We start from the raw sequence: 18,537 nt of genomic DNA, 5'->3' as shown, positions 1-18,537 counted from the left end.
AGAATATCATCCAGTCTCAAATATTCATATTATTATTATTGTTGTAATTACTATTATTTAGAAGACTATCCAGAGGGAAACATATCCCTGACTCAACACAAAATTTCCCTAATCAAATCTGGAAAAATCCATTCACCAATTCTGTGTTTGTCAGACGTTTTCTATGAAATTACATATCTAAAAATCAAATATAGACTTAGAATAGAAACTGGGCTACATGGGAAATATAGGAGAGAACCTAACACCAACTGGCCCAGGCTGACAGGGATGTTGGCAAAGCTTGGTGCTCTAGCTGGGAGTTTGGCTCTTCCCTTACCCTTTCCAAAGAGCACTCGGCAATCATCTTGCTCTTGGCACTGAACAAGGAGTTTCTCCCAGCTCTCTGCTGGTGCCAGGTCTGCTCCTGAGCACAGAACAAGGTGAGGCAGCCCAGGTGTCCTGGGCAAGGTTACAAAACCTCCCACTGCACTGCCAGGCATGGTTAGCATGGATGCTGATGGTTAGTGATTTCCCTTCCCTTAGTGGCCAGAAATAACTTCACACTCCCCTGATGACACTTCTTTTGTTAACTGTAATATTAACTGCTACTTAGCATAGAACAAATTAGCCTTTTCTTTTGAGCTTCATTGCCTTCATGTTTGGAAGAGAACTCCCTCAGGTGTTCACTCTGCTCTGAGCTGATTGTGTTGGGAGTGCCATGGTTGCTCTGAAAGCTGGGGCAGCCCTGGTTCTCCTCCTGTGGGATGCCAGGGTCCCACCCCAAAGCATCCCTGCCATGCCACCACACAACATGGCACTGTCCTTGCAGCCTCTCTTGTCACTCACTGACATGTCCCCATGTATAATCACCTCATTGCCTCTGGGAAGTGCTACATAAGGACCTGAGTGTCATTAATGAGGAAGCAAACATTCCCAGCCCCACGAGGAGGAGAAGCTGCAGTTGCCAGCTGAGACTGCAGGTTTGCACAGCACTGTCATACAAATTAATTATGCCAAAGTAAAATCCAGCTCTCACATGTACTAACTGCAATGAACAGACAGCCTTTTGTTTTCTTTTCAGGTCAAAGAGAAAATATTTGCTCTAGAAATGTAGTCAGATTTGCCATGCTGTGCCCCTCCTGCTCACACTTGTTCACCCAAGTCACACTGCAGGGATGTAGATGATTAATTAGCTCCTATAGGCTCCATATTTTGGTGATATTAGCTCCAGAGGTGCTGAAATCTTTGAACTGCATCAATTTACAGAAATATAACATGTAATCTTACATGAGGGAAAACAATCGCATTCATGTCTGTTACTAAAAGTTTCCTCAGATATTTTCCTTGATAGGACAAATGGCTTCAAACTGAGATAGGGCAGGGTTAGATTGGATGTTAGGAAGAAATTCTTCCCTGTGATGGTGCCAAGGCCTGGCACAGGTTGCCCAGAGAAGCTGTGGCTGCTCCATCCCTGGAAATGTTTGAGGACAGGCTGGATGGGGCTTGGAGCCACCTGGGATAGTGGAAGGTGTCCCTGCCCATGGCAGGGGGTTGGAAATAGATGAGCATTAAGGTCCCTTCCAAGCCAAACCACTCCATGATTTTATGATTATGTTCTTTTACGATATTCATGCCCTTACACATCACTTTTTCTGCATCAAAGCATTGCTCTGAAGTTGGAGGTTTTAAGAAATTTACCAGAACTTTGATCACCAAAGTTTCTCAAATCAGATATGCTGATAATTCAACTGCTTAAGTTGTCGTTGTTTTTTGATTTGAATGATTTATGAATGAGATAAGATAGTAATCGCATCCTGCACTTCGTCATCTTCTTTATATAAGCCAGCTTCATACCTGCCAACAGAGTAGAGCTTGAACTCAAAGCCCTTTTCAGACAACAGGGGTCAAGCTCCCAAACTAACACTTTTAAAATGCATTCTCACTTATTCTTGCTACTATTGAGTTCTGGGGTGTCCAGTTACTTTCTCCCTGTGAAGGAAATGCCTCATCTGCTGAATGAGACTAAAGACTCACTAATTGATGAAATGCTTTGTTTGCTTGAGGCTGAAAACGAGACCATAAACGTAAATAATTTCCCACTTCCCTCACACCAGATTTACTTTTTGAGATGAAATCCAATTTTTGACTAACAGATTATTGTTGTTTCCAGGAGACGTTCGTCAGACCACTTCATCTAAAGGTAAGAACCTGTTGTTTCTCAACCTATTATTACCAGTCAGACCCTCCAAAGGGAACTTGGAGTGTAACCTCTGGCATAATAAGCCTGAGGACATTTAAAGTCAAGCAGTAATCGCTGTAGCTGTAAATGCTGTCCCAAAATACTGATGCAATGTTATATTTTTAAAAGGTTATGAGAATGTTGCCAGTAACCATTCTAATTGCTACCAAAGATAATTATGCCCTACTTAAATATTTACCCATTCTTTTTAATGTTATTTACCCATTCTTTTTAATGTTTTCCCAGAGAAATTTCTGTTGGTGACTGCAAAGCCGGGTCTCCAAATGAGTGACAATATAAAGGAAATGATTAAGTTATCTCTCTCTAAGTGTCCTACTTCCAAAGCAAAGAAAATTAATCACTCTCTGACTTAGAAGGAATTGAATCAAATTCCCAATGTGGTCACACCCACCACTGAGAGAAACCAGACTCTTTTTATTTCTAAGTTTCCAGTTATAATAGTTATGAAAACTGTCCGTATAACACTTCTTAAAAGAAGATATAGAAGGAAGTCCTAAAAAGGATTTCTGAAGTTTAGATTTCCAGAGAAAAGTGGCATATTCAGTATGATCTGTTGACAGTTCTTTTGAGAAAGAGGAGTTTTCTGGTTGCAAACTAGAACACTATTCATTTTCCCTTTTTCTCCTAGGAAATAAGCTGTGCACATAATAACGCTGAACTATTTATTCATGAACTAAAAAAGATTCCCCTAAGGACGTGCATGGGTAAAGTGGAGAAAGGTATGGAAAGGCTAGAAGAAAACTGCTGCATTTTGAAGGTAAACTCCTATTATTTGTTTGATTTGCATTTCAAACATTTTATTGTAACTATCCATTTATCCAGGGTTTTTAACAACGGGTGGTTTACTGCACTGTTTTTTTAGCCAAGAAATTATCATTAATTTTTAATTTTGAACAAGTTACAGCACCTAGGAAGGATATCAAATTTTGTCTCTCATGCACAAATTCATTCTTATGAAGACCATATCCATATAGTTCAGTTAGTCCTGAAGTAACAAAGATTATTTATTAGGTCCAATTAATATTGACCTGTACAGCTTGTCCTTCAGGAAGGATGAGGCAACCAATAGCAGAAAAGACAGATCAGGAATACTACAGAGAAAAGAATCTGCCTTTTGAATTCAAAAGAGAGAAAGACAGAGAAATTAAAGGGATAGAAACAGGGTGTGCATGGAGCAGTGGCTGAAACTTGCAACAATAACTATGTTTAGGTAATTCCCTGGAATACAGAAGCAGGCTTTAGGAAGAAAACCAAATAAGCATCAATTTTTTATCTGCTGCAGCTGCAGAATAAGCCATGTCTAAGTTGGTTATCCAACCAAGGTGTGCTCCACATTGCTGCAGCTGGGACTATGCTGGGACACAGCCAGCATCCCAAACTCCCTCACTGTCCCCAGGATTTGGTATTGCAAGAGAAATGTTTTGACCTTCTTCCAGTTTGGCAGATGACTCCTCTGCCCCCCAGAAGCAACACAGAAAAGTCTGCAGTGCTGTGAAAGTCAAGGAGAAATAGCTAATGACTAACAATTTCTAAGAATTGTGTGAAATGGTGTTGGGGTGTGAAGGGAAGCATCCTGCTCCATCCCCATGAGCTGAGACAGAATGTGCAGCATCTGTAACTCATCAGTACCTCCTCTTTGCTCTTAGAAATCTTCGTCCCACGACAAGAGATGCTCACAGAAGGCAAAAACTCGTTTCTCACGATTTAAAGAGAGCCTGCAAGAATTCTTGAGATGGGTCAACGGGGCGCAGGACTGCAGCCGTGTAGGGAGAAGTGAGTTGGGTTTGTACCTGGATGGCAAATGCAGCTGCCGTGACCTCTGGAAATCCCACCGAGCCTTGGGCTAGGGAAGAGCTGCCCAGGCAGTGAGGGGCTGGGTGGGAAGGGGAGGGGGAGATATGGCTATTACAGAGTCTCTGCTAATTAATGCAGATATTCTGATGCTAATTAATGTTAATATTTGCTGGGTAATGCAAAGAGGCAAGTTAAAACTGTACACAGCAATTAAAGCATCATATAACAAGCATGGCCAAGCGTCGTCATTTATTTTGCGTAGTTATCAACTGTGGAGTGTTTTATGTCACCAGAAATGCCTGGTAAGGGTTGATGTGTGGGGGAGGATTGCACAAAGGGGCAGAAACCAAACACTGACCCACAGACCAGGACATCCAGCGCAACCCCTAGGAGGGTGGAAAAAACCCAACACCCACAGTTCCCACCATCTGCTTTAACCCCAGCACAAAATTAGTGCTTTTAGTTTCTACTGCTTTACAATGAGCTTTAGCATGAACCTGACAAAATAAACCTTGAGGTTCCACAGGCTGCCACTGCAGCACTGAACAGCTTTTGCTTTGAATTTTTCACGATTTTTCACTATACAGCATTTGTACAGGGTATGACTTGATCCAAACCAGTGCTGAATCACATGCTTTAAGAAAGATACAGAGCATAATATTCCTTGCACAAGACCTCACATAGCTCTGTGTAAATCAGTACAAACTGGATGCCAGGTGCTGTTTTTCTGCTATACATCTGTGGTTTTGCAAAAGTCTTAGGCAGAGACCTTAAAGGGAAGAAATTTTAAAAAATGCAGACTGTCACAAGGTAATGGTTAAGGCCAATTCTGCAATACCAGTGCTCCCAGTCTGCAATAACAACATATGGATAACAGAGAGAAAAGGTCATAGGTTATGTCTCTCCCAAGGTTTGCTGATGTTTCCATGTGATTCACAGGCACCACAGGTTTCAGGGTTTTGTCCTCACACTTAGAGGAGATGGGGAAACCCAAACTCCTCTAAATACAGATAGAACTACAAGTTCCCATAAAATTGATCCAAAATACAATTGGCATGTATCACAACAAATGTAGCTGACATCAGTGAAAAATCCAGAGTTCTTCTAAGCCCAGCAAAAGGCTGGACAGGAATTTGAAACTACTGTGATAAAACATAGTGGGTTTCTAACTCTGAAATATGACAGAGATTTGTTTGCTAGATGAATCTTATCTTGGTGCTTAGACCTTTGCTACCACTGAACATTCTTTACCACTCCCACTCACAGCCAATCTAAGGTGGGTGAGTTTTGGACAAGGATGGGTGCTAACAACCACTGAAATTATTTGTTATGGAAGTTTGATTTGTCACACATGTAAACCATGTAATTCATACAGACACACAAGCCAGGAGGTTTACACAATTTCCCATCAGGTCTTGATCACCAACCAATATCCAGCCTAGACTGGAATGTCAAAACTAATTTTTGCAGCTGACAAAATGATGTTAGGAAAAAAGAGACACAGCATTTATAAGGCATGTGGAGAAAAATAACTGTCCTATTGTCATCCTTCAGTCCCAACACTAGGAGATTTTTGTCATGCTCAGCAAGCCCTGAGCCATCAGGCATCTCCAGGTTAAAACAGCAGTGGAAATGGGGTGGTACAGGTCTGGGTGTAGCTCTCTGCATCTTTTTACATCCTAGGCAAGATAAGAACCTAGGAAACACCCACACTGCAGAGAACATTAAAAACTGAAACGAAATGATAAATTGGAAAAACTCCAAGCCTGTGAAAACACCTGAGATCCCAACATGATCTGAATTGCAGTAGGGTTCTGTAGGGCCATATTCCGACAGCCAGGTGAAGGAGGAGTTTCTGTGCTTGTGTGTGAAAGGATTGGACTTACACAAAGAAACAAACCTGCTGAATTGCTGTCCTGAAATTCTTCACAACATATACAGGAAATGCAACCAACTCCTGGCCTTCCACTCAGAGCAGCTGCTGAGTAATACCTGAATTGGCTCTTATATTCAGCCTGACCGCAACTGTCAGAGGACTTTGAAAAATATTGGAAGATACCCAGTTTAAAAGTGGTTAAAAGCCTAGTGTGTTTCTTTCTCAAATAAACTTTTTAATTGTATGTATCTCACCCTTATGTGATCTCACCCTTGCCCCAGGGCTTTCCTTGAGGGGATGCAGCTCCCTCCCCTCCCCTGCCCAGCCTAGCCATTTCAAAGCACAACTCAGATTAAAAAACAGAAAGAGCAGGTTAAAAAACTGAAGAGCACTTAGTTTAGTTTCACGAACCCTAGAGATGAACAAACTGCTCCTGTCCAACCCTGTGAGAAAGAACAAATCAGCCCACAAAATTTTCTGGATCTGGCCTTGTTCAAACACACCCTAAGGGTTTCACAAAACCCCACAGAACCAAAGATACTACACCAGTCAGTGTTTGAACTGGGATGGTCAACAGAAGAGTTGCATTATCACCAGAAAGATACTTCTTCTGCAGGAGTCCATGATTTTAAGGAGTTCTTGTCAGAGAATGTCTTTTTATTACTGCCTGTGGTCAGGTTGGCTGAGATACAGTTGGGTTTTCCTGCTGAGCACCCACCTGCTCCAGCAGGTCCTCCAAGGCTTAACCTTAATGTAATTCAGTTTAATTTTTAAAATTCCGAGTGTGACATTTGGGCTTAGAATTCCGCTGACTTGACCAGAAAGTCCTGCAGCACCCCCAGCATGACTCATATTTGTTTTTTTAAGTTGATAAAGAGGGGGGTAAAAAAACCTCAGCCACCTACTCTTACTATACCCATTTTTAAATTCAGGTCACTCCCCCTGTGTAGATATTTATTTTTCCATACATCTACTCGCAGCCCTTTCATCAAGAAAATATAGAAAAAGAAACCAGTTTAGAATTTAATTTTCACCTTTCAAACTGGATAAGCAGCAGCAGCATTTTCCTCACCAACTTTATGAATGCATTTATTCTGCATGTTTCCTGCACATATGTGTTGCCCTTCCACACAAAGTCCTCAAGGTCAAAGCCATGCTCAGTTATTCTTAATATTTTACAAGCTGAAGCAACCAAGCAACTTACAAACAAGCATAAAAAATTATACACCAGTGCCCTGCTGTTTTTTAAGATAGCAGAGTATGTATCCTGATAAAACAACCAAACGTAGGCAAAGCTTTTAAAAATACTCTGATCAAGCTTATACTTAATGCCAATGCTTCTACAGAAAAAAGGAGACATGCAATTAAAGATTATTCCTGATATCATTCATCAATCAGAAGTTAAGACAGGTTTAACCCACAGGATTTGACCCAAAGGAAACATGGGCAGATAACTTCAGCATGTAAATTTTCCCCATGAATTTATCAAAGTGGGGAAATAAACAAGGCACTGAGGTTACAGTACCTACTTACCATAGCTGAAATATTTGAAACCCTTTTTTTTGTGTCTTAAGATACAAAGGGCTGTTAGCCACATCCTTGAGTCACAATCCTGTGAGCAGACAAAGAATATATCCTTTTTAAAAGAAACCATAACATAATAATAACAACCACAACAACAGCACTAACTACAGGACAGAATGGAAAATAATTTTAAAAGCTCATACAAAATATTCAGTGGAAGGAATAGCAAGTATTAAATAATTTGTTTGAATTAATGGCATATCAGCAATCCAAAGACTGTAAGTTGGGTTGTCATTGACAGTAACCTTATCCAAAAGGTGCAAAAGAATTCATTTCTCAAATATGTAAGATCTGCAGAAACCCAATCCAGTTCCAGTCAGAAACAATGCTGAACCAACCCTAATTCTCTTTATCCAATTTCCTAAGTTATTTGAATCTTCATCCAGACTTTGAAACTTTTCAAGTGCTGTGCTCTGAGTATTCTCAAAGGCGATGGAAAAAAAAGAAATCTGGATCTAATGTTCTTGGCAGTGGCACAATCTGTGTTCTAATAACTTCCATAAGTACTGGGCTCGCGTGTCTTGAAGCATATTTTATCTGTGATATACTTCACATGCGAGGGCTTTTAATTTTTATTACTTGCAATTAAATGTTCCTACTCCGTCCTCATCACAGGGGCCAAACTTTGGGTGCAGGACAGAACTCTATAGGGACCTGAGTGCACTTTTAACCACCTACCATGAGCAAACAAGTAACAGAGAGAATGGGAAAGCCCCGTCCCTCCCTCCCTCTGCTATCTGTAACAGCATCATCCCTATTCTCTCTCCTGACCTGAGTAATCCTACTCCAAGATAAGCAGGAGGCACATCCAGCCACCTCCCTTCTGAGTCAGCATAGTTCCACGCCTCTGGACACTCCTCAGTTGCACCCACTCTCCATGAATCCAGACACATTATTCTTGAAAAGTCACAGTTCCCCCAGAACCTGCTGGCAAATTCAAATGCATTGCAATAATGATTGCTGTTCCTAAACTTAAATATTGCTCTCAAAAAATTGCATATTTCAAAGAAATTGTGGAAAAAAAATACAACTGCTAGAGCCAGATGTACAAATCATTTTTCTGGTGGCCAAGAGGCTGCCGGATGTACCTGGTAATTTCCAAAGCACACCATGAGAATAAGTTTACCTTACTGCTTCTTTTTTCTTGCCAAGGTGCTACACAGAACAGAGTCACCTGTGATCACTGGCAGCCTGGGATGGAAGAGGTTTAAAAGGTAATTTTAGTTTTAGAAAAGTTATAAAGGAAGCTAGAAAATAAAACAGAAAGAGGTGTGATAGGCCAAGATCTCCTACCCTGAGATGGAGGGGTGAGATAAAGCTGTGGTTGATGTGGTGGGAGCTGAGCACAGGCAGTGGTCATTGCTGCACCCCCACTTCCTGCCACGTCCAGAATTCATTCCCCAAAAGCACATGAAGTGAAATTAAAATGAGCTTACTTCAGTTTTTGACATGAATGCAGTGCTGCTGGAAGGTTGGTTTTGGATATGCCTGGATGAGGCACTCTGCATCCCAGGCATGAGTCCTGCCTCGCCCAACCACACAGCTGAGAGTGGCAAATCTCACTTCAGTGTCCACCTGGTTCCCATCCTCTGCCAGGCTGTGAATGCAGGGCTCAGGCCCCTAAGGTCAGGTCTGATTTGCAGACTTGCAATCCAACACAAAGTGTAACATGATTTCCAGGAGCTCCAATGAGCTTCTCATTCTGTGACCTCAGGAGGATTCAAATCAATCATCAGAAACATCCTTTATCCAGTTGTTACTCACTGAGCCTCTCAGTTCTCAAGACATCCCTACCCAGCAGCTCTCCTGCCACTGTGGCTTTCCAGTTACAGCAGTGCCTCTTCAGCTAAGTGAAAAAGCATTAAAACGAAATGCTGAGCACTAATTAGTAGCCCCAGAGGCAGCATGATTTATTTGCACTGCAGTTTAAGCTCTAGTTGATCAATTTAACGATGCACACACCCGGTAGTTACCCACCTGGAGGCAATGCTCGGGTGGAAAGCTTTGCCCACGATGGACACTTGCAGAAGCTGCAGAGCTGCTCTGCCTTAGAGCACCACACCATCAGGCTGAGCTTTAACCAGCATCCTGCCCGCTTCCCAGCAGCTGGGACAGGTCCTGTGTCATACCTGGTGCAGATCTCTCCTGTGCTAACAAAACAATAGCTCTCCATAGTAAAATTCCCTTGTCATTTCCACGCCATTTTAATGAAATATGAGTACCAGTTTTACTGGTAAACCCTGGCCTGGCTTAGAAATAGAGCTAGCAGTCTGCAGCAAACAGCAGGACTGGGAAAGAACAGGACTGAGCTCTTGGAGAAGGGCAGAGCTGCTTCTGCCAGCCCCTTGGAAAGCTTCTTTGCCATCCACTGTCCCTTTGCACCACACCACTTTGCCTCTGAACTGTTTACTTCTGTCAGAAGGGTTAAAAAGCATTTTGTTGGTAACAAGCCAAGCCAGCCACAGGGACCTCATCACCCTGTATCCGAGGGACACTGGCACATGGCAGGTGTGCAGTGATTGATTTCAAACAAGTTAGACTCTGCTCTGCCTTGCTTTGATGTGTTGAACAACACAGGTCCTAGGTGTGGTTACACTGCAGAGTGCATCAGATCCCACCTCACAGCCGCTTCAGCTCAGAAAACCCCACTGTAAGTCATAAAAACTGCTGGAAATATAAAATATCTTGTATTTACTCCAGGTAACACGCCAAGGAAACATGGTCACTTGTTTCTCCTGCCCTTCTCCAAAGGATATTGCATCAACTAACTGTGTAGACTGAGCACAACTATTTGATACTTTGGCTTGTTCTGTGGAAAAGAATTTTTTTCGGTTTTGGAATCCACAACAATCACTTTGTCCTTTCACCCGGCCGTGGCTCAGGGCCACCATGACGAGCTGGCTGCTGCTCCCACTGCCAAGCACTGCACAGGCTCCTCGAAGGCACTTAGGGGATGAGCATCCCTCACAAGTGAGAACTCAGCATTTTATTAACTAGGAATTTGTCTTAATAGTATTTGGCGTATTTAAAATTGTTTTTTGGTTTCTTGTTTTTTCCATTTTTGTTGCTTTTTAAAAAAGAAAATGCTTTAAATAAAGGAGAGTTGATTTCTAGGAAACAATTCGGCCCTGGATTGGCCAAGCAGTTGGACTAGATTGATTGCTGCAGGTCCCTTCCAGTTGAATGATTCCATTAATTCCTCCCTCCCAAGCTCCAAATGCTCCTTCTCACACTATCCTGGTTGCTCTGGCCAGCAGCTGGCTCAGCTGGGTGGGATCAGCTCCCCCATTCCCTGCACAGCTCTCGAGCCACGCTTGAGGCCACGTGGCATCCTGAGCATGGGCGGTGGCACATATAGAGGATAGGCAGGGGACTCCTCAAGGGTGGTGTCAGAGACAGCCACAGTCAAGCCTGGACAAGGGGAAGTGTTCAACAGTGCTGTCTTCAAAGAATTTCCCAAATTATTATTTCCCAGGGGATTAAACCAAAATTGCAAACTCATTGTGACTTTACAAACAGAATTTAGATGGGTCAAGGCGTTGTCATATATTAACAGCTCAGAAAGTTTTTCTGACAACACAAGTGTGGCTGGGTAAATCCTTTCTTTGAGAAAGGTGTTTCTTGGCTATCTCTGTGGTCTAGAACACATAAGGGATTTAACCCAAGAAGTGTTTAGAAGAAAAGCGGAATTAGTGCAGCACTGCTGGGCTCACTCTGGGTGGGTTCACAGGACAGAGCCCTTCCTGAGCTGTGGGATGCAGCTGCTCAGCCCTGCCAGACTCAGTGATTGTTATCCAACCCCTCAATCACCTCGGTTGCACAAGTGGCTACACTCACCCAGGTCTCGACACTGCAAAGTGCTGAGTTGTGCTACCTGTAACTGATGGGGTGGGAGATGCAGTTGCCTTTATCTGCATATCGAGCCCCAGAGGTGTACTGGGGCGTTTCTTATAGAACATTTAGTGCCTGATGGTGGTTTCTTCAAGCAGCAACATCCCGTGTTGCACTGCCTTCAGGCAAGAATTCTTAGAGACAAAAATCTTCCTGGCCTGTTTTATCTGTTGTCATCTCTTGCGGTAATTTTTATGCTGGTTCACTAAAAAACAGATTGATAGCACTGAACAGCCATGAAAAGTGAGGAAAGTGTTTGTTCACAATTAGGTGGATCACTATGTACTTGTTCACCCCAGTCTGATTGTGCCTTTTCTGATCTAATGGAAGGAGGGGTATTTCCCAAGCAATTTGCTGTTCCACCAGTGCCTGTATCCCTCCTCCTCCCTAAGGAGGCACCCAGCACTGGGTGGCACAAATCCCACCTGGCAGAATCCCACCAGGATGGCAGGAGCAGAGCAGTGCTGGAAGATGAAGTCAAACCTTGGACTAAAATACCCAGCAGAGCTGAGGGGGAGGAGTGCTCCTGGGAACACCCAGTCCTGCTCCAGACTCGGGTTTGTAAAATCCAACATCCTAACTGGGTGCAAGACACACCTCAGACTTCCTGAACTCAGAGATGCTATTTTTGAAAGACATGAAAGTGCAAGCACAGCCAGAGCAGCATCTTGGCAGAACTTAATGGTAAGTGTCAAAAAGAAGCACTGATGGCACGAGGGTTAGTAAGCAGTTTCTGATCTCTCTGGAGCTTCAAGTTTGTGGCTTCCCAAATACAACTTAATATTGGCATTTTATCATTAAATCATTAGCAGAAACAAAGGTCTGATGCTCACAGGGGTGATTTTCCTTGACACCTTTGTTTGCTTTGGCTGCCTCAGGCCACTGGGGACATACCACAAGAAGGATGGGAATATTACTTTGAACTCATGGAAAAGCTCCCTCTAGCTCTGACTCCATTTCTGAGAGTGCTGCCGAGGGGTTCTGGTCAGTCCTCAGCAGCTCAAGGATCTTGGACATATTACACTCTGAAATGTCACTTGGTGCTACAAGATGTGGTTCTGCTCACTGAGGATGCAGCCCATGCATCCTTTAAATGCACCCAAAATTGTACAAATGTTTCCTGTGCACCACTTCAAAACCAACTCCAGCTTGCCATTTCCTCTTTCCTATGAGTAAACCCAGGCTAATTGTCTTGAATATCCAAGCTATCATTTACTCAGAGCAAAACACAGAGAAGAAAACCACAGCAGTGCAGCCTGTGCAAAGCTTCTGACTCAAGATGCTTTTTTGTCAGTGTGTTTCTGTCATGGGCAGTGCAGTCACAGGGAAGCTCTTGTGGGAAGGAAGATTCCAAGCTGGGAGAGTGTAACAGTTCAGATGCTCAAGTCTTATTCAGGTATAAAGCTGAGTCATTAAGCAGTCTGAATTTCTAGGCAACATGTCAATGCAGAAATAGTTTCTTTTAAATGAACTGTGTGATGTACAAACCCTTTCTTGCCTAAATGTGACACAGTAGGACATTTCTACCCAGTGACAGGGCCTAAAAGTGTGTCAGAGCAGGCTGCTGTACCCAGCTGGTTCTTCTCTGAGCATGGAGCATCCATGGGGGAGGTTGGTCATTGAGCAGAGCCTTGGCTGGGCCAATGGGCTTGCTCAGAGGTTTCCATCATTTATTTTGGCAGGGGTAAAACTACATTAATAAGAGCTAAATTACCTCAGAGTCTTGGCTAATTTGAAACAGCTCCCTCCTTCTAAGCTGAGCTGGAGCAGTCCCTGGGAGAGGCTGAGCCGCAGAGAAGGTGGGATCCAACTGCAACCAGCATGTCCAGAACAAGAGCATGTGTTCCCAGCTGCTAGAGAAGCTGGAGAAAGCCATGCTGGAAACAGATGAAACCTTTGCATGGTAAAGGAGGACACTTGCAAGAGCCAGACTTGGCTCTTTATTAGCACGGTGACACCCTGCAGGCTGGGGACAACATAGTGAGCAACCCCCTTCATCCTGCAGGCACGGGGGGTGACACATTTTGAAGTGTTTCTCCCATCAAAATACATATGTGGGGGCTAAGTGAGAGCTGAGAGCATGACTAAATTAACACTTGTTAGGAAGTGACAGTCTAAGGCCGCAGATGGTATTAAGGCTCACAGATTCCCACACCTCATTGAGTCAGAAACACTTCACTTCTCTGCGCCCACTCAAGACTAAACTGGAGGAAATCAGTGCAGAAACAGCAAACCATACCATGGCAGGAGGGGCTGAGCTCTCACTGCCAGCCTATCAGAGGACAGCACAGAGGGCTCAGCGATGCCACCAGGGGTGGGGCACACCTGGAGTGCAGGTGGGTGATGCTCAGCATGCTCACAGCTGACTGCAGCTGCCACTCTCCAACCAAATCACACACAACTGCTCCAGGGCCAGAGGAACAACCCCCACAGGTCCAACTCATTTTCTGCAGAAATGGGACAAGAGCCAGGATCAGCCAGCTCCTCTTCCAGGCGATGAGTCACTTGGAGACTTCGTCCAGGTCTACAAATGGATGTGGTCAGAGGATTGTTGAATCTCAGGGACCATGGCGGGTGAGTCACTCCACCCTGGCCCAGACATGCAGAGAAAATTCAGAAAGTTCGTCAGGTCTCAGGTCTGAATGTGCAGTATGAGACATCAACCTTCCATCATCCTTGCAGATATGGACACTGACAGCAGTACCCTCTGCAGCTATAAGGAATGATAAAGTGCCTGATGCCCTAAACAATCAGCAACCACACAAGGGGATATTGTGTTCACAGTAAGTGTGCACTCAGCTCACTCCTATGTAATTTTACATCATCCTCATGTTTCAGAAGTTGCAGGGCTCCCACCTCCATGCTGGAGCATGAGGCAAAAAAGCATCCTTGAGTCCAGTCCCAGCTTTGCAGGTGAGGGCCTGAAGCAGCGAGCATTGAGGAGAAACCACATTCAAGCCTGTGGTCAGAGGTGAGCCCTCCTAGATTGAGCTATCCTGTTTTTCAACAGAAGTGCACCAAAATGCCAATGCAGTGAAACTCACCTTCTCCTCCTCCTCATCTGAGACCTGAAATACCAGGAAGTAGAAGCACAAGGATGTTCCAAGGTAAGCTAAGCAAAGCCAGAGGCACTGCTGCCCCCAAATCCTATCCCTTATCACAGCATGAAGGGGCAGAACTCTGCTCTTTTCAAGGAAAAACAGGATCATTTCATAAATGCTTCTTAGGTTTCTCAAGAAACAAGAAGTCAGAAACACCCGAGTTTACCCTGAGGCACACTGAAGTCTGCTATTTCCAACCCAAAACTTTATGCAAAACACCTGATAAAGTATATTTCTAGCCCAAAACAACACACCACCAAACAGCTTCACCCACACACTCCTTGGCCAGCAAACAGCAGCTCCACAGCTGCTTTTGGTAGCTGGGCTGCACAAAGATCCACAGCAGAGCACACTGGGGGCAGCAGTTTAACGTGAGCCATGGGGCTGCCCACCTGCATGTCACATCCCTGCTGCTGCTGCCACCTGCCCCAGCAGCTGGAAACTCCAACTGCAGCCAGGCTCCCTTCTCTCCTTCCCCTGGCTAAGAGCAGGGTGCTGGGTCATGCTCTGCCCACACACAGCAAGGTGCTGCCATAAGAGCTCTGGGCATCATGACCCCAGTTCCCCTACACATTGCTGATGCAAATGTGAGCCCTTAGAGCGTGAGAGAAAAACAGATTTCAAGGAAAAATAAGTCTTCATCTGTGTAGTGAGTTTTGACTCAGTTGATCCTAACATCAGTTGAGCAGTTTGATTTTATTCTTGACTTTCTCTCAAGGCCTCATGAGGAATTTCAAAAGAAATATCCTGGTGTGCATGCTCAAGCCAAGGGCCATCTCTGCTGGAGGACACCTGGGAGGGAACATTACTCCCAGGGCTTTGCAAACAAAGTCTCTCTTTGGGGAAATCCTTACCAAGCAGAGGCAAGTTTTGGGGCATGAACTGCCTGGCTTTGCTGACAGGACAGCTGCTGTGCTGAGACTCACCAGAACCATCACTGGGTGCAGGAAGAACAGAAGGAAGGGGCTTGGAGGACAGCTGTATCCTAGGCTGCCTTTTACACATACATGCATCACCCTCATCTCAAATAAAACTTGGCATCACTGATAAAGGACTCTTCCTGCATTAGGGAGTTCACAGCTCAGCCAAGGTACAGAACTGCCTTGTAGAACACAAATATGGTCCCCTTCTATGCAGAGCATATCAACTTCTCTCTGCCAGGGCTTGCACAGGCTCCCCATCCATCCCAGGAGACCCTTTCACCACTTCCACTACAGATTTTAGCCTGCATGCTACTTTTCCCATCTAAGGTGATTAGACTGATGGTTTTCACATGCAGTTCTACCGTAACCAGAAAGAGAAGTAACTACTTCTGTTGCAGGCAAAAATATGATAAGCACTTCAGTGAGTCTGTAACTGAACATGAATATTCTGGCTGATTTCCTAACCCAGCTGGAGGGCTGCACAACTGCTCAGTGACACAGTATATATCCACCGAACAGCATTCAGGCCAGGGTTAAGAAAGCACATGCTCAAGCTGGATGTGGATTACTGGCATGGGCTGGGGGTGGTTGTTCTTCCTATGACTGCACAAGCCACACAAGATAAGAGACCATCTTTCCATAAGAGCTCATGGGGTGTCTGCCTTCACCACTATCTGTCATACAGGGCAGCGCCTTGCAGACCTCATCCCCAGCTAATTCCACCAGATGCGGCCAGGAAAGATCCAAAGCACTTCAAAGTGTCTGGCAGCCACTGGCCCACAGTCAGCCTCTGCAGTGTCTGTTAGTATCTGTACTAAGTACTTAAACCCTGTGAAATAAAGAACACAGGATGTCAGGAGAAAAACTATTTCAGTCTCCACAAGACTTAAGTACTTCCCTTACCAGGCAGGAACTCCCTGTGCTTAGATGGAGAAAGGCTGATCTGCTCCAGCATTTGAAACTTCTTTGTTTTAGGTCTAAGAACTATTCCATAGGCTTAAATTTAGGCTAACTGCCATATTCTGTTAATGATCTACAATGAAAAGTGGCAGAACAGGGAGTATAAAGTGAGACTACACGTGACTGCCTGGGAGGTTACTGAATTTCACAAGCAACATATGCTCCCTGCTCTCAAATTACTATATTTATTATCTATTACTGTTCAGATCAGATTAGCAGTAAGCAAATCCTGCACACAGCACCAAAAGCAGCTTGGCATTCAAGCAGTTCTGCATTCACATTCATTGCCTTGTACTTTAGATGGGAGCAAGGTCAAAGACAACTGAGAAGACAGAATAGGATTTTTCCCAGAGAAAATAAGCAAGTAAAATTATCTTTAGGAGTTCAGTATGATAACACACAGTTAACAATGGTATTTCCCAGCCAACTATGCTATTTCAGAAGTGGGATGTGCAATTTTTGGCCAGAGTCCTGATGTGAACTTAATCTGTCAACACACCACGTTGACAAAGTCTATGTTCCTCTTCCCTCCCCCGAAACCCAGAGTGTTCTGACCAGAGATTGTGGCTTTGGCTCATCATCACTTCTTCACATCTGCAAGACTGTCACATGCTGAATACTTTTTTTGCAAAGCAAAACTCCTTATTTCCAAAGTTTATGTTATGCTCAGAGATTTTACTAAGAAAACTGGAGGTCAACAATGAGATATTTTGAACAGCCAGCCAGCAACCACAAAATTCATGGCAAGCAAAGGAGTGCCCTGGGAGATTAGAGCAGCTATTGAGCTCTGCTGTGGTAGGTCTTTAAAGCATTTAGGAAAAAAATATATTGCAGTTCCTACAGCTACCTGATGTAAGTGTTCTCACAAAGCTTAGTTACAGGACTAGATTCTCATTTCAGTATCATTAACAACCTGAGCTCAGTAAATCTGCATGCACAATTCAAGAGCACACACCTCTCTCCTCAATCAGCTGTGCATGTTTAACAGAAATGGAAAGCTTTAGTGAGTACAGGTGCATGCTGCACCTAAATGAAGCAACAATGCTCCAGTTCATCAATTCCTCACATATAAAATATAAGGGCACATGAAGATGCATTGCTGAGTCACTCTGCTTTAATACTGATAGAATAAATTTATGACACCTATTATATGTAACATGTAAACCTCTCCTGTTCTACGAGTCTCTCCTAAGAGGACAGCAGGGGAATCACTTCTAACTCTGCCCAACACCTGTTTTTAGCCTTAGCTCAGTGTTTGCACAACACAGCAATGTAGAAGCACAAAGCAAACCAGCCTTGGGCATATGACAACCCTGCCTGCAAGTGGCTGTTTCAGTGCAAATGAAGTTTCTTTCACTTTCCCAAGCCATGTGTTGGTACATTAACTATTGCCCAAGCCTGTCTTTAAGCACTCATTTATGGTTGTACAACCCCTACCTGTTCTGGCTTTCACCTGCAGTCACCCATAGCCCCATGAAGTCAAGCCCAAACCACATGTGGCCAGGGAGAGATCCAAAGTCAATGCACCTGCAAGGCCACATACTGCTACAACAGTCTGGTACTAACACCAAGTTCCTACATTTCTGAAACATTTGCCGGTTTCTCCATTACTTTTGCCTTTTTTTTCCCCAATTAACTCTCATTTCTTCATAATGAGATGTCTTTCTGTCCTCCATGTGTTGGCTTGTGGCCAATACTCACATGTTAACAGAGCAAAAGGGCAAAGGAGAAGCACAGGACAGGATTATTTCCTGCCTGTCTGAAGGGCAAGACAAAATCCTGCTCCAGGCTACAAAACTAGATTAAGATTTGCTTGCAAAACATCCTACTGACTTCCATAGGTGCTGAGTGCAGGTACTCCTGTGGGAAAAAGTGTTTCATCAGCAGATGTCTGCTTTTAGAATCAGGGATCACCAAGTATGTCAACATTCTTGAAAGGCTTCAGATTTTTGTAACTGTTTGTTACAGTTGTTAAAAACTGTTTTAACTGTTTTACAGTTGTTAAAAACACCCCACAAAAGGAGAGTTAACACCACAGAAAAAGTCTTCTCGTAAGTGTAAAGCACTAAGACCACAGTTGCCACTGACACAAAATGTGCAGCCTCTCTGCTGTTTCAATATACAAATTACACCTTTCCAGTTTCAGCAGAAGGTGCAACAGTTCTGTCT

At 43.9% G+C, this 18,537-nt stretch overlaps 1 long non-coding RNA gene across 1 annotated transcript; it reads left to right on the top strand.

Moving 5' to 3' along the window:
* The first annotated feature begins 1,858 nt into the window (after positions 1 to 1,858).
* On the top strand, positions 1,859 to 4,257 carry LOC146431166 (uncharacterized). The gene is made up of 4 exons (XR_014855009.1): positions 1,859 to 2,063; positions 2,150 to 2,179; positions 2,868 to 2,996; positions 3,886 to 4,257. It is a non-coding gene; the product is annotated as an uncharacterized LOC146431166 (long non-coding RNA).
* Positions 4,258 to 18,537: the final 14,280 nt, after the last annotated feature.

The sequence above is a fragment of the Lichenostomus cassidix genome, chromosome 13 (assembly GCF_008360975.1).
Source record: "Lichenostomus cassidix isolate B80296 chromosome 13, HeHo_3.0, whole genome shotgun sequence".
Classification (NCBI taxonomy): Eukaryota; Metazoa; Chordata; class Aves; order Passeriformes; family Meliphagidae; genus Lichenostomus; species Lichenostomus cassidix.
Note: the sequence above shows the minus strand (reverse complement) of the source record. Positions and strands in the feature narration are given on the sequence as shown.